The 16,222-nt window shown below is 41.9% G+C and overlaps 1 long non-coding RNA gene across 1 annotated transcript; it reads right to left on the bottom strand.

Annotated features, from left to right (window-relative positions):
• Nucleotides 1–647: 647 nt before the first annotated feature.
• Nucleotides 648–2,491, bottom strand: LOC139034774 (uncharacterized). The gene is made up of 2 exons (XR_011487316.1): nt 2,314–2,491; nt 648–1,802 (listed from the first exon to the last, which is right to left on the bottom strand). It is a non-coding gene; the product is annotated as an uncharacterized lncRNA (long non-coding RNA).
• Nucleotides 2,492–16,222: the final 13,731 nt, after the last annotated feature.

Below are 16,222 nucleotides of genomic sequence, written 5' to 3'. Positions count from 1 at the left end.
AATGGTCAATACCACATTTCTAAGTCTTTCCCTGAAATGGTGGCTATGGTGCTTTCTTTGGGGCACTGGTTCCAAGGGGAGCCACGGCCAAACGAAGGTGCCCAGGGTCCTTCTCTTTCAAAGCCAGCAGATTCAGACTCATTGGTTTGGGACGTTCTGATGGTGACAGGGTGACACCCACCATGCCTTGCAGCATCTGTGCTCAGATTGTACCAGTGTCTCACAAGCACTAAATCCTGATCCTGACATTAACCCCGTGAGAAGTGCTCCAGCACCAGAAGGTCATTCGGTGGAGGGTGAAGCACACAGACTATGACTCCCAAGGGTCTGGGGTTGAACCTTGGGTCTGTATTAGCATCCATGTGACCTCAGGCAGTGATGTGAACTCCCTGTGCCATCATTTCCTCATCTGTGCGATGAAGTCACAGTGCCCAGTGCTCAGTTTACTGTAAAGTGGGATCGAAGCTGGTAATCTCATGCTGTGCTTAGTCGCTCAGTCATGTCCAAGTCTTTGTGACCCCAAAGGGTAAATGAGTAAATGAGTTAATGATGCTTCATCCATGCAACTTCTCGATAACATTAGCATCTACTGGTGGTAGCTCTACTGCGGAAATCATAGATTCCACACACACACAAATGCACTGATATTCATTTCAAAACTTACTTCCCACAAAGAGATTAGATACAGATGGAGTAGAGACTCAGTTTCCACCATTCATCAGGAACCCCATTAATCATCTCAGAATGCTCGGAGGAATGAACAGTTAGAGTCCACAGCTTACAGGTTCAGTTCAGTTTGGTTCAGTTGCTCAGCCGTGTCGACTCTTTTTAAGTGAGTGTATATTTTCTATTTTCTCTAACGAATCCTTTAAAAGGAAAAATTTTAATGTATTAGAATTAAAACACTGTCCATTTAAAACCAAGGAGGTTTTTTGTTTGTTTCTTTGTTTATAATTAGCTTCAGTGGATGTGAAACAAGTTCTTAGGACACTAAACAGAAGTTCCCCATTTGAAAGCAAAATAGACCAACCATATATAAGACAGAGGAAATCCAGTTTAGATCAGCTCCTTGCTTCCCATTAATTTGATCAGACCTCTTTAAACAATGTAAGTCACTCTCATCTTAAAGATATGGAAATATTTCTTCACTGGAGAGAAATAATGGAATAAGTAAAGAAGTCAAGGGGCTTCCCAGGTCATTCAGTGGTAAAGAAGATAGATAGATTAATTGCTCAGTCATGTCTGACTCTTTTTGACTCCATGAACTGTAGCTTGCCAGGCTCCTCCGTCCTTGGGATTTCCCGGACAAGAATACTAGTGCAAGTTGCCATTTCCTTCTGCAGAGGATCTCCCTGACTTAGGGATGGAACCTACATCTCCTGCAAGCAGATTCAGTGCCGTCTGAGCCACCAGCAGTAAAGAATCCACCTGCCAATGGACAGAGGAGCCTGTTGGGCTACAGTCCATAGGGTCGAAAAAAGTCAGACACACCTTAGTGACTAAACAAGAATAACAACAGAAGCCAAGAGGGGAAGCTTTGGCTATTGCACATACCGCTGCAATGAACTTTGGGGTACATTTGTTTTCTCAAATGTGGTTTTCTCCAGATATAAGCCCATGAGTGCGATTGTTGGATCATGTGTGGCATGCTTGGTTGCTCAGTCATGTCCAAATCTTTGTGATACCATGGACCATAGCCCAACATGTTCCTCTGTCCATGGGATTTTCCAGGCAAGAATACTGGAGTAGGTTGCCATTTCCTCTTCCAGGGGATCTTCCCGATCCAGAATCATATGGTAGTTCTATCACAACATGGATGATGGATTTAGAGATTATCATACTAAGTGAGGTAAATCAGACAGAGAAAGACAAATATTGTATGGTATCACTTATATGTGGAATGTAAAATAATGATACAAATGAACTTATATTAAAAAAAGAAACAGACTCACAGACTTAGAAAACAAATCTATAGCTATGAAAGGGGAAAGATGGGGGGACGGTAAGTTAGGAGTTTAGAATTAACACATGCAAACTACTATATATGAAATAGATGATCAACAAGGACCTACTGTATAGCCCAGAGTGCCTCTTGATGAAGCTCTTTAACTAAAGAGCCTCTCGATGAAAGTGAAAGAGGAGAGTGAAAAGGATTTGAAAAAGAATGAATGTATGTATTAATATAACTGACTTACTTTGGTGTACACCTGAAATTAACACAACACTGTGAATTGACTATATTCTATATGAGCTAATAATTAAATTTTAAAAATGGAAGCAATAGCATTTTAAAAAGAGGCTAAACCTCCATACCTCTGAAAATTTTGGGTAGCTGATTTCCCTGCTAGGGCCCTGGTGGACCGTGTCTCCTGTGGTTTCCAACTTCTCAGCAACTTCCTGCCCCAGCTGCCCTGGGCTGGGAGGTGCAGAAAGGGGAGGGCAGTGGGGGTGGCCGTGGCAGCAGGAGGGCGCTGGTGTGGCTGATGGGGTATCGTTTTCTCAGGCTTCTTTGCTCATTCGCTCAAAACCACATTTTGGTTGATTTGTGGAAAATGTTTAAAGTCAAACAGGCTCTACCAGTTGGGGCTGTGCAAGAGCTAGCTGGGGTGTCACAAAGAAATGAGAACAGTTAAACCACAACCAGCTTTGCTCACTTTCAAAGGTCACAGTTAATGGAAGAAGAGTTCTCTGCACAGGCATGTGACTGTTAGCAAACAAACTCCAGGCTGTGACTCAGGTTCCCCATTATTTCTGTATGCATTTCCTCCACTATGTCCATGTAAGAATCTGTCCGCAGTGTAGGAGATCTGGATTTGATCACTGGGTCGAGACGATCCCCTGGAGAAAGACATGGCAACCCACTCCAGTGTTCTTGCCTGGAGAATCCCATGGACAGAAGAGCCTGGCAGGCTACAGTCCCCGGGGTCATAAAAGAGTTGGACACGACTTAGTGACTAAGCCACTACAGACGTCCTATGTGAGCTGGGAGTCTTACCCCCAGGATGTTCAGATGCTGAACATCATCCACAATGGTGTGTCCGTCCACACTCAGGACCCTGTTCTGGAGGAAGGAGCAGACAGGACTCCTTGCAGTGTCAGGAAGCATTTAACAGGAGGCTTCCCGTGTGCTGTTATGGATCTGTCAGGAATATTCAGGAATTAAGAGGAGAGGCACGCCTTTCCCGGAGCTGATGAATCCAGGCATTTCCTTTGTTAGTTTCTCATTATGGTGATAAGTACCCTCTTCCTTTTTATGAGCCATACAGATAAAATGGGATTGTTTGCAACTCTCTCGCCTGTTTTGTAAGTCTGGAATTTTAATCTTTATCTTTGCTGAGAATAACCACCTTGTAAAACAGTATATACGCACACGCCATGTTGATTAAAACACCTTTGCTCCATCATAGCTTGGGTCCCCGTGTCTTTCTTTTTTTCTCTCTCTCTCTATCTCTCTATTTCTGGTTAATTCCTTGGAGCGCAGAGGCCCGCTGAGCTCACTTTCTTGCCCAGGCTTCTAAGGCCCTCTCGAGAAGGCGCACTGTGCCTTCACCCACTCGAGAGGGCGCCTGGTGCCTCCGTGCAGCAGCGCGAGCCCTAAGAACAGGACTCTATTGGCTTTCCGCGTAAACCAGGGGATATCAGCCTCTTTCTCTCTCTTACTCTCCAGACCACCAGGTTCCAGTCCATTAAAGGACCAACACTGCAGCAGTAAGATCATCCCTGATGTTTCACCAGCCACCTGGGCTCCTCCATGATCTGTGACTTACTGAGGCTGCTGCTTCTTGCTCTCATTTTCCCAGTGTAGACGGGGTGACACAAAATCCCATCCCTGAACCCAGTGACATGGACAGACCACAGGTGTGGGCAACAGCAATCTGATTTGTTGCTCAGAGACAGTAGTAAGGAGGCTCTGGGTTCACCTGTGCAATTAAGTGTCGTATATGGAGTCACCTAAGTCCCAAGGGGCCTGGTGGGCTACAGTCCATGGGGTCACAAAAAGCTGGACACAACTGAGAGACTTCACTCTTTTTCATTCTAAGTCCTCCTAAAGGGACAAAATGACTTCAGAGTCAACCTGAGCAAGGCTTACTAGAGTTCAGTAAGTCAGATGACAGTGTGATGAGTGAATGAGCAGGGGGCTGCTCAGCAAAGTCAGTGTGAAGAGCAGGTGTCCCCCTCCCCTTCCCCTCTCCACCCGGTCGGCCCAGGATGGGGGTCCATGCCCTGGACTCCATCCGTCCAGTCCCAGAGGGAAGCAGGGCTCCACTGCTGAGGTCACAGCTTCAACTCTGACAGTCTGACCTCAGGGCATATTCAAGTCACATCATTCATTCCTCTTGGTCTCTGCTCCAAGAGCCGACATGTGGGGGGCCTTGCCCTCCTGGGAGGACTGGCGCCTTCAACTGGTACAGCCAGTGCTTCAGGGGCGGAGTCCCTGCTCAGGCTGAAGTCACAACCTGATGTCCAGCTCAGGCCCCATCAGTGGTCATGCTGTAGATGAGGGTTCACTCCTGACACAGGACGTTCTCATTGTGATGACACCACAGAGTTCCTGGGGTTTTAGTTCAAGGCCAGACCCTGGCACTTCCCCTCCCCCTCCATGCAAAAAGCTCTCCCTGGTGAGGCCCCGGGCTCCCAGGGAGCCTGCAGAGGCATTTCTGTCCTGTGGCGCATTCTTAGACCAAGCACGGATAGAGTTGATTAGATCTGCACAAATGGCCAGTTTCTACCCAAACCAGCACCGTTACCACTATATACAATTGGGTGTTTCTTGAATAAAACAATGAATAATGGAAAAATCTAATAGCCATGCTGACTTCTCATGAAGCATTGAGTTGAATACATTTCTATTTGAAAAAAAAATCTCACAATATAACTGAGTTCATTTTAATTCAAACTAGTTAAACACGAGGGAAAATGATGGCGAAAGATTTCATAGAGTAGATTCAAACTAAGGGGACTCAAGACTATTTCAGAAGATATGTCCAAGAAAGAGATATCATTTCATGATATGTAATATAAAATGTCTGGCACTTTTTATATGTATTTAGCCATCTTGTCTTCCTATTGCAATTCCAACACTTTGGGCCAAATACATAATGCAAAAGTAGAAAAACAAAACTAATCATTTTTATATGTTCTGTTTTAATACTTTTTACAATTATACAATTACAATTATACAATTGTACAAATGGCCAGTTTCCCAAAGCAGCGACATTACCACTATACACAACTGAGTGTTTCTTGAATAAAACAATGAATCATAAAAAGCAAAAAAACTCGTAGATATGCTGCCTTCCCATGAAATATTACATTGAATTTTCCTGTTTGAAAAGAAAACAGCTTACAGTATTGCTGAGTTCATTTTAATTCAAACTAGCTATATATAAGGGGAAATGATGGCAATGTTTCAGAGTACAGTATCAAAGAAGAGTATTCAAACTATTCTAGATCATACTTCTAAGAGAAAGATACTGTTTCTTCTGCCCTTTTATATGTATTCACATCCCTCATGTTCTTCTTTTGTAATTCTAACACTTTAGGCCAGATACATAATTCAAAGCAAGAAAAATAAAACTATTTTGATACATAGGGATTTGTTACTTTTAAAAATTGTACACAGAACACATGTGCATTAGTTAAAAGAACACAAAAGAAATGTAAGGTCAGAAAGAAGAAATACAGAAATCTGAGACATGAAACAAAAATTCCATTCTGCAAATCAAAATAAACAGAGATTTTCCTTACAAAGAGATGCTATTCCAATTTATTAAGAGTTCTTTTGATTAGGAACACAGCCCAAGACTTTCTGCAACTATTGCTTAAGAGATCAGACTCAGTCTTACTGAGTGCAGGATGGATCATAATATTATCTTAGCAGCCACAGGCAGGTGACTAAATGTATGTGGATATGATACCATGACGGTGAGGGGTTACAAACAATAAATTCTTTATTAGCCATTCAATAACAGCAGTGGATGTCAGCATTTCAACGTTCAGTTGGGAGACCCCATATTCAGTCCTTTTTTCCTCCTTGTGACTTTTAATGAAGGTCTTTTCATGCTTCAAAAAAGAACACAAAACTATTTGAGACTTAGTGCAAAAAGGCAAAGTGTTACATTTTGCCCTATGTATTTATAAAGATGTCTATATTCTGAACATGGACTGTGTTTTAGACACTTAAAGAACCATGTGGAAGGCCACAGAAGGATTTATTTTAAAGCCTTTTAGAAAAGGATCTACTATTCACATGCCCAGATTTTTATGTCCAAACTCTGTTGTAGAAAAACAGGCCAAATCACATTGGGTACCATTGATGCGATACATGGCTTCCAACCACTGCTGCTTGTTTTGATTTCCACGGTTGTTTTTCTATGTAGATGTCACTTCAGTTGTCACTTTCTTTCCACTTGTGGCTCAGGCAGTAAGGAATCTGCCTGCAATGCAGGAGATCTGGGTTTGATCCCTGGGTTGGGAAGATCTCCTGGACAAGGGAATGGCAACCCACCCCAGTATTCTTAGCCTGGAGAATCCCATGGACAGAGGAGCCTGGCGGGCTACAGTCCATGGGGTCACAAAGAGTTGGACACAACTGAGCAGCTAACACTTTTACTTTCACTTCTTTCCACTTAACGTTTTACCACAGCTGGGTTAGACATCTCTGGGTAGTATAAATGACAGCCCCAGAATATTCTTTCGGCAAGTATTCTATTAGCTTTATATTTGACCAAAACCTTGCCAGCTCAGCACAACCCAAGAGCCTTCATTGTAGGACTCGTGAGGTTGCATTTTGGTTACAGCTGAGCATGTCTGAATTCCAGCTCTGGAACCGGGTCTCCTATGCTGCTAAAGGACCCACAGCTTCCCTGCCAAGCCAAGTCCCCTTTCCTCACCACACCCTCTGCCCCCTTCTCTTGGTTTTCAAAGTAAAATTAGCCTGAAACATTAGCATCACTATACATACCCAGGAGGCCCTGAGCGCAATTAGCAAAACTGGAAAGGAACCCACATTTCAGTTGGAAGTCATGGCTACCTTTATTCTAGAAGCTTCATTTCCAGGGGATTCCTCAGCTGATCCTTCCCTGTGCCCTGCCTTCAACATTCCTGAGAATATGGTTCTGGAGCAGGAGGACTTGTGTTGGAGGATGGCTTCCAAGATTTTAAAAAAGGTTCAGAAATACAGTGTGAAGTAGTCAAGGAGTATGGACTGGGGATATACAGTATCACTGCAGGGGGTGGAGTCATCTACTTGGGGAAGGAGAACAGGAGAGCAGTCAGCATCGCCACGTGCCTCATCCAGTGCAGGCGTGTGGGTGCAGGAGCAGCGGGTTGGATTTGTGTGTCCAGCTGTTTGCAACCCTATGACCTGGCCTGTAGCCCACCAGGCTCCTCTGTCCATGGGCTTCTCCTGGCAAGAACAGTGGAGTGAGTTCCATTTCTCCCTCCAGGGGATCTTCCCGACCCAGGGATCGAACCCGTGTCTCTTATGTCTCCTGCATTGGCAGGCAGGTTCTTTACCACTAGTGCCATCTGGGAAGCCCCAGAGTTGGCTTTAAGTTGGCCGTGTGTGGATAATCACAGTAACACCTCCTCCCCCATCATCCCTTCACACCCCTCATCTCCTCACAGAAATCTCAGCTATCTCCTTGCTAAAGGAGAGGAATATCGTTCAGAGATCTTGGTGATTCTATCTCAGCTTTCAATATTTCTCCCAATAACGTCTTGCAAAAGTTTTGTTTTGTCATTCACTTTTTCTCTTCACATCTCACAATTCTTGGGGTTTCCCCCCCCATTTTCAGTATTATGCAATATAGTTGTATCCTGACTAACCAATTTTCCAAAAGGGATGAAGACAACTGGGGGAGAAGTATAGTTAAAACTCTAAAAATATGCCAATAACATTAAATATCATTTACTAAGCACTTGGTATGTCCTAGGCATTTGACCTACACTTCCAATTCTTTCAACAAACCCTCCATTTTAAAGGAATGGAAACTTAGAGAGCAAAATGAGTCACCCAGCTGATCAATGCCTGAGTTAGATCCAAACCCTGGCCTGCCTGCTCCATGGGGCTGACTCTGGCCACTCCACTCTAACCTTTATTTGCCAAGGAAAGATCAAGCTTGTGTTGCTCCTGTTCCATCCGCACATATTCAAATGTTGCTGAGTGGGGCTTGCCTACATATCTTTAATTCAAGGGACTGTTTCTAACCTCTCTTTCCAGACGCCAGAGACAAAAATTCTAGTTTTCACATTCTGAACCGAACTCATTCCTAAACGCTGAACTTTTACTGGTGTCCTCTTCCCCAATTTTAAATCTCTGGATACATTTGGCTGTATTTACAATACCTTGGCACTGTTGACATTTGGAGCCAGGTAATGTTTGTCTGGCTGGGACCTGTCCTGTGCATAATAGGTTGTTTAGCAGCAACCCTGACCTCTATCCAATGGATGCCAGTAGCATCCTCTCCCTAACTGTGATGACCAAAAATGTCTCTAGACGTTGCCAAAGGTGCTATGGAAGTCAAAACTGTCCCTGGTGGAGAACCACTAGATTAGAAGTAAGTGAAATTGTTCAGTCATGTGCAACTCTTTGCAATCCCTGGACTGTAGCCCACCAGGCTCCTCTATCCGTGGAATTTCCCAGGCAAGAGTAATAGAGTGGGTTGCCATTTCCTTTTCCAGGGGATCTTCCTGTCCTGGGGATTGAACCCAGGTCTCCCCGCATTGCAGGCAGACACTTACCTGCTGAGCCACCAGGGAAGCCTAATTAGAAGTAAAGATTACATAAAGCATAGTAAACTCATGTTTCTTTTTGGCTTTACAATAGGCTTTTGTTTTTTATAAAAAGATGAGCTCTTCTCAGATTTTACCTTCTTTATAATTTTCTAATAACTCCTTGCCTCAACATCTTCTTCCGATGCTAAATTATTTGCAATAGTCATGTTCTCTCATAGTGTCTTCCCATAGTGTCTTCTCCTGCCTGCAATGCGGGAGACCTGGGTCCGATCCCTGGTCAGGAAGATCCCCTGGAGAAGGAAATGGCAGTCTACTCCAGTATTCTTGCCTGGAGAATCCCATGGATGGAGGAGCCTGGTGGGCTACAGTCCACGGGGTCGCAAAGAGTTGGACATGACCGAGTGACTTCACTTTCACTTTTATGTTCTCATTACTTTGAAAAAAAAAACTGTAATAGTATTTATCACATTTTATCATAATGCTTTAAAAAATTCACACATATAGTAGTCTTGGCTATAAGACTATTAACACTTTGAGAATGGAGACAACATAATATTCGTTTCTGCACCACCAGCATTTACAAAAATCCCAAGTATGTGCTTAACTTGTGCTTTTAATCATGTTACAAAGCTTTCCACTTGTTGGCTCTTTCAATTGCCTGTGCCTACAGAATGTCTGGGCTTCCCTGCTAGCTGCTGGTAAAGAATCCACCTGCAATGCATGAGACCCTGATCTGATTCCTGGATTCAGAAAGATCTGCTAGAGAAGGGATGGGTTACCCACTCCAGTATTCATGCCTGGTGGCTCAGATGATAAAGAGTCTGCCTGCAGTGCAGGAGACCTGGCATGGATCCCTGGATTCGGATGATCCCTTGGAGGAGGACGTGGCAATCCACTCCAGTATTCTTGTCTGGAGAATCCTTATGGACAAAGGAACCTGGCAGACTACAGTCCAAAAGAGTTGAACACAACTGACAGACTAAGCCAAAGGCTAACAGAGTTTTGCCAAGAGAATGCACTGGTCATAGCAAACATCCTCTTCCAACAACAGAAGAGAAGATTCTACACATGGACATCACCAGATGGTCAATACAGAAATCAGATTGATTATACTATTTGCAGCCAAAGATGGAGAAGCACTATACAGTCAGCGAAAAAAACAAGACCAGGAGATGACTGGGGTTCAGATCATGAGCTCCTTATTGTAAAATTCAGACTTAAATTGAAGAAAGTGGGGAAAACCACTAGACCATTCAGGTATGATCTGAATAATACCCCTTATGATTATACAGTGGAAGTGACAAATAGATTCAAGGGATTAGATCTAATAGAGTGCCTGAAGAACTATAGACAGAGGTTCGTGACATTGTATAGGAGGTAGTGATCAAGACCATCCCTAAGAAAAAGAAATGAAAAAGGGCAAAATTGTTGTCTGAGGAGGCCTTACAAATAGCTGAGAAAATATAAGAAGCTAAAGGAAAAGGAGAAAAGGAAAGATATATCCATTTGAATGCAGAGTTCTAAAGAATAGCAAGGAAAAATAAAAAGCCTTCCTCAGTGATCAGTGCTGTTTGCATCGATTGAGGAAAACAATAGACTGGGAAAGACTAGAGATCTCTTCAAGAAAATTAGATATACCAAGGGAACATTTCATGCAAAGATGGGCACAATAAAGGACAGAAACAGTATGGACCTAACAGAAGCAGAAGATATTAAGAGGTGGCAAGAATATACAGAAGAACTATACAAAAAGTATCTTCATGACCGAGATAACCATGATGGTGCGATAACTCACCTAGAGTCAGACTCCCTGGAATGCAAAGTCAAGTGGGCCTTAGGAAGCATCACTACATAAAAAGCTAGTGGAGGTGATGGAATTCCAGTTTAGTTATTTCAAATCCTAAAAGATGATGCTGTGAAAGGACTGCACTCAATATGCCAGCAAATTTAGAAAACTCAGCAGTGGCCACAGGACTGGAAAAGGTCAGTTTTCATTCCAATTCCAAAGAAGGGCAATGCCAAAGAATGCTCAAACTACCACACAGTTGCACTCATCTCACATGCTAGCAAAGTAATGCTCAAAATTCTCCAAGCCAGGCTTCAACAGTACATGAACCATGAACTTTCAGATGTACAAACTGGATTTTAAAAAGCCAGAGGAACCAGAGATCAAATTGCAAGATCCGTTGGATCATCGAAAAAGCAGGAGAATTCCAGAAAAAAAAAATCTATTTCTGCTTTACTGATTATGCCAAAGCCTTTGACTGAGTAGAGGACAACAAACTGTGGAAAATTCTTCAACAGATGGGAATACCAGACCACCTGACCTAACTCCTGAGAAATCTGTATTCAGGTCAAGGAGCAATGCTTAGAACCAGACTTGTAACAACAGACTGGTTCCAAATTGGGAAAGGAGTATGTCAAAGCTGTATATTGTCACCCTGCTTATTTAACTTATATGCAGAGTACAGCCTGCAAAATGCTGGACTGGATGAAGCACAGCTGGAATCAAGATTGCTGGGAGAAATATCAATAACCTCAGATATGCAGATGACACCACCCTTATGGCAGAAAGTGAAGAGGAACTGAATAGCCTCTTGATGAAAGTGAAAGAGGAAAATGAAAAAGTTGTCTTAAAGATCAACATTCAGAAAACTAGATCATGGCATCCAATCCCATCACTTCATAGCAAATAGATGGGGAAACCATGGAAACAGTGACAGACTTCATTTTATTGGGCTCCAAAATCACTGCAGATGGTGACTGCAGCCATGAAATTAAAAGACACTTGCTCTTTGGAAGAGCTATGACCAACCTAGACAGCATATTAAAAAGCAGAGACATTACTTTGCCAACAAAGGTCCATCTAGTCAAAGCTATGGTTTTTCCGGTAGTCATGTATGGATGTGAGAGTTGGACTATGAAGAAAGCTGAGTGCAGAAGAATTGATGCTTTTGAACTGTGGTATTGGAGAAGACTCTTGAGAGTCCCTTGGGCTGCAAGGAGGTCCAGCTAGTCCATCCTAAAGGAAATGAGTCCTAAGTGTTCACTGGAAGGACTGATGCTGAAACTGAAACTCCAATACTTTGGCTACCTGGTGCAAAGAACTGACTCATTGGGAATGACCTTGATGCTGGGCAAAATTGAAGGCAGGAGGAGAAGGGGACGACAGAGGATGAAATGGTTGGATGGTATCACTGACTCGATGGACACGAGTTTGAGCAAGCTCCAGGAGTTGGTGATGGACAGGGAAGCCTGGCGTGCTGCAGTCCATGGGGCTGCAGAGAGTCAGACAGGACTGAGCGACTGAACTGAGCTGACTGAACTGAGGAGCTAGCGCAGCACAGCCCCGAATGCTCACTATGGCTTGTGATCTTTTATTACAGCCCTGCCATCTAGTGGTCAATCACTCAAACTGTAGGCACAATATCTAGCACGAAACTAAGCTAACATGCCGTATTTCTCAAACAAAATTTTAAAGCTACATTCAGTATCACAAGAAAAAGATACTACTTAACCACTTTCATTCATATGCAAATACATTTTTTAACGACTGAAATATTCCGACTTTAACTCTGCTTGAGTGGAATTAATTCACATATATAAGGTTTTTGAAAGTGAAAGTGGTAGTCGCTTCGTCACGTCCAATAAGGTGCTTCACTCCAATATATAGCATTTTAAAATTAAAACAAGGAATATTTAATGTCCACATTGCCCACCTTTTATATTAAATAATGTCCTTTTCCAACCAAGCTCAAGCTTTGCTGTTTTTTCCTTAGAGACTGCTTTCCCTAATGAGTCTAACCCTAAGCCATTTGACAAAATGCCTACCGGGACACCAAACTCAGCTACAAAGCCAGATCTCAGGAAAAGCTCCACAACTAGGATGATTCATCATCTGATTGGAGCCAAAGCTGTTCCACAATTTGGATTGAAATAAACAGTTTTTACCCTGGCAGAGGGCAAACACATTCCAACTTTTAATCAGTACGTTACTAGTGTGGTTATAGGACTGACTGAATTGATCCATCAATTCAACCAAGTAGGTTAGAAAATTAATCTAAATATTAAAAACATTAATTTTGAAGAAGTATTTTCATCACTAACTCATTGCCTTCACCAATTATGTGTTTTCAAATATCTCATTCATGCATTATTCTCCTGTTAGAATAATAATACAGATTGGATGGGGGGACAAGAGAATGGAAAAAGGATGAGAAATAAGGGTTGACAATTCAGTTTCAACTTTACGATTTAGCATTTGAGAGATCATAAATATATTACCAACTCATATTTATGAGTTATGAAATGTATCTGCCTTAGCAGGGAGGCATAACCAAATGTCTCTAAAATATGCTGAATTGTTTTGTCACTTATCTGTTCTGCTGAGATCATTAACATGTTTTGAAGCCAAATGTAGCAGATGTATAAATTCTCAGATGTTTCTCATTCTTCCTAATATTAGCTCCTGATACATCATTGATTTGCAAGATGAATATTTAATTTTAGTACTACAAACTTACCAGTGGCATGACCCCATTTCTTTATTCTCAGATATTTTAAATATCTGAAGAAATTAAAATATTATTTAGACCAACTATTCATTGCACATTTGGAAAGACTGAGGTTTTGAGAGGCTTGGTGCCTTGTCCAGGGTAATGGAACTAATTGTGGCAGATGATTCTAGAGCTCTCAGCTCCTGACAGACTAGCAGTCCTGAGGCCACACTGCAAATTAATGCCTGAGGCTAACACACCACTGAGAGTGTTACCAGGTGTGGGCATGAATGCTAAGTCACTTTAGTTGTGTCTGATTCAGTGCGACCCTATGGACTGCCAGACTCCTGTCCATGGGATTCTACAGACAAGAACCTGGGAGTGGGTTGCCATGCCCTCCACCAGGGTATCTTCCTGACCCAGGGATCAAATCCTTGTCTCTTAAGTCTCCTGCATTGACTGTCGAATTCTTTACCACTATTGGCCACCTGGGAAGCCCCATTATGAAATGAGCCTTTCACTAGTAATCCCATCATATTCACCTCCCTAGGTATTCAATACTTCACTAATCTTCAAAAGGCCCAGCCTCTCTAACTGGTTCTTTTTCTCACAAATGCTTTTTGTCTTCTCCACTTACCTCTCTTCTCACACAAACCGTTCCAGTGTCTCCTGTGACCCCAACCCGTGACCAACTCTTCCCCTTTCTTCAAATATTCCCTTCATCTCTTTGCCTTACTTAAAATCTACCTGGGTCCTGAGCAAATATCAGGGTCAAGAGTTGAGGTAGGTGTGTTCCTTGCTACTTTCAAATTATCTCACCCTTTGCCTCCTGCAAAAGTCTCTGTTCTTTTAATGCTAACATTATTGGGATATATAGCATTCCTTCTATGTCTTCCACTCTTCTGCTAACCTCCTAGTCACACCTCCTCATTCACTAGTCTTCTGTTCCCAGAAAAGTCTATTCCATTTGGTTTCTGACCTTTATCCTTGGTGATTTCAATAAGTGGATGACCCATCAAAAAGCCCCAGCTTCTCAGTTTCTTGATTTCCATAATACACTCTCATTTACCTTTTCCCCCTTCAGTCACTTGTTTTATGGTCACACCTAGGATCTTTACATCTTTTTAAAAATATGAACCTTTTCAAGTAGAAAGATCTAACTTCCTCCTGCATAGCTGTGCAATTTATTGATACTAGTACTTCCATACAACCACATGGTTCTTCAATGATGTGGAGGCATTTGATCCCTTTATCCCATCACTTTCTTGTTATCCATCAATCCCCTCACCACTTTCTGTCTTCTTCAGCACAGATTCTATTATCATCAGCATAGTGCTCCTTTGCAAATACTTTCTACTCCCAGTTCCTTCTTTCAATTGAGCTCATCCTATAAAACGCCAATCCATGTGTGAATACATCTTGTTTCAGGGTTTTTTACACCTAAACAGGAAAAGATTAGTAGTCATAGGAATCACACAAATGACTCGTTTTGTTTTAAATTCATAATCTCAGGCCACAGTTGAATCTTGAGAGGACCCAGAAATCTTGTTACATTTCTCTAATAAGTCAGTTTTTCTGCTACCTGGGATGATGGTAGTGATGTGGATCCTTTCTCTTCAATCTTCTACCCAATCTTTTTCCACTTTTCTCTCCCAGCAGTGTCCCTGTTCATATTTATTGAGAAGATGGAACAAAGCAAAAAGATGCAAATAGAAAAGGCTACAGACTATATTATTCTAACTATATGATCTTCTGATCAAAAGACAAAACTATGGAGACAGTAAAAAGATCAGTGGTTTCCAGGGGTTTGGTTTGAGGAAGGGACGAGCAGGATGAACACAGAGGGTTTCCAGGCAGTGAAAGTATTCCATACCATAATGGTGGTTACACGCTGTCATACATTTTCCCAAGTCCATAGAATATACAACATCCAGAGTGCACCGTGATATAAACTATGGGCTTTGGATGACTATGATGGTTCAATGTAGGTTCATCAACTGTAACAAATATAACTCTGTTGGGAGATGTGGATAATGGAGGCTGTTAGGCATGTGTTAGTGGTAGAAAGTATATGAGAAATCTCTGTACTTTCCCTTCAATTTTTCTGTGAACCTAAAACTGCTCTAAAAACAGCCTTAATTTTAAGAGTCTGTATTTAAAGGGTAGTTGAAACTGTCATTAATTCATGAACAGAGAAATTAAAGTGTACTAAATCTAGATATACCAAAACAGATAAATCTCAAATACACAATCTTCAGCTAAAGCAAGCTGCAGAGATTCTGTATATGTGAGTTTTAAAACAAAGTAACATACACTGTATGCAGACACACAAATGTAGAAAGTATATTAATGATAAAACAACTTCAGAATAGGAGAAAAGAGAGGGAAAGAATAGGAGTTGTACATTAACTTGATCTGCTATGTTATAATTCTTTTAAAAAAATGCTTCCAGTAAAAGATGCCAAAAGAGAGGGTATAAACTGAAAATGTGGGTAATGTTATAAAAAGGAAAATTAAACAGAGACAGTAGCTCCTAGACATCAAGAAAGGAAGGAGGTATATTTTCAAACAAATGACATAAAACACAGCATCCAATTTTTGCAGACAAGTGGAATGAGGATTAAGAAGCTCTGCCTATTATCAGTCATAAGTTTCGAAGAAAGTTGCAGCAGAATAATGGGGGTACAAGCCAGATGGTGGGAGGTGGAGGAGAGATTTGGCACTGAAGAAGTGGAGGCAGTGAGAGCACAGTGCTCATTCAAGAAAGTTGGCAATGATGAAGAAAGGGGTAGAGAAAGATATACAGTAGTTGGAATGAGAAATTTTTGTCTGATGCTTCAGTTTTGGGCCAAGTGGGTTCTCAAATAACTCAACCATTTTGCAAAACATATGTAAGTCTTTATATTATCATATATAAGTCTTATATATATCATATATAAGTCTTTATATTATCAAAAATAAAGGACAGGAACAAATATCTTTTTCTT

The sequence above is a fragment of the Odocoileus virginianus genome, chromosome 1, assembly GCF_023699985.2.
Source record: "Odocoileus virginianus isolate 20LAN1187 ecotype Illinois chromosome 1, Ovbor_1.2, whole genome shotgun sequence".
Lineage (NCBI taxonomy): Eukaryota > Metazoa > Chordata > Mammalia > Artiodactyla > Cervidae > Odocoileus > Odocoileus virginianus.
Note: the sequence above shows the minus strand (reverse complement) of the source record. Positions and strands in the feature narration are given on the sequence as shown.